The following is a 1,116-nucleotide window of genomic DNA, read 5'->3' on the forward strand; positions in this document are numbered from 1 at the left end:
ATATATATATGTGTGTGTATGTGTGTGTAAAATATATAAATGCTAAAATAAACTACTACTTACTACTTGTACTACTATTCTTACTTGGCAGTTTTCACTTATCGTGGGGCTTCAGAGTACGGATACCCCCGTGATAAATGAGGGACTACTGTATACTACCTGATCTGCATTTTGTATGAACACAATTATTAAAGGCTGTTATGAACAAGTTAAAGGCATAGCACTCTTCAAGGAGAGCACATCGCCCGCCACTTTTCACGTCAGTCATTTGGACTAAGACCGTCTTGTGCTGTAGTCATTTTGGTCAATTACTGAGAAATACATTTTGAACAATGTCAAACTCAGAGTATGCTTTGTGACTGACTCTCAGCTGCTACCACACCAAATTTTAGATCAACATAAGTCAAGCTGAAAAAAAGTGAATCGATTTCAATGTAAATTTCACTTTAGCTTATGTTTGTGGTATTTTCTTGTTCAGATACAGGCAAAACAGAACAATTTCTATACACTTACAAGCTTTTTAATTTTTCTGTTTTCAGATGACCCACAGGTTTAAAGGACTGTGTACCAAATGACATTTTATTGACAGTTTATTTGGTTGCGATCAAGGAACCACATGATGCCCACTCATCATTCATAAAGACATTGGATGAAGACTTGTGAAAATATATAAAAGCTAAGCAGATTTATGCACATGAAGGATAATTACATTTACATCTTATTCCTGTTCCATCATTCCTTCCCACATAAGCAGTATGTGGGAAGGAATGAAAATTAGTTGATTCCAGTGTGGTTTTGTACATTCCATATTACATTTTAAAATGACTTGTGTAAATGGAGCTGTCAGTATATGAAGAGAGTGAATGCTGAGCACAGACATAAACACGGTTTATGCTCAGCACACATGCATTTGTGTAATTTGGTTGAGAAATAAACATGTCATGTAAAAGTTCAGAGATTTAATATTAGCTAATGTAAGAAACCACAGCTTATAACGAAAACTATTAACTATTTGACAGAACATAATTTCAAAAATAACCAGATCAATCTTTTTTTGGACAAACTGACGATTGGGCATCTATTAGCCTCCCCAACATCACAGACCTCTACACCTCC

The sequence above is a fragment of the Nematolebias whitei genome, chromosome 8 (assembly GCF_014905685.2).
Source record: "Nematolebias whitei isolate Nwh7 chromosome 8, NemWhi1, whole genome shotgun sequence".
Lineage (NCBI taxonomy): Eukaryota > Metazoa > Chordata > Actinopteri > Cyprinodontiformes > Rivulidae > Nematolebias > Nematolebias whitei.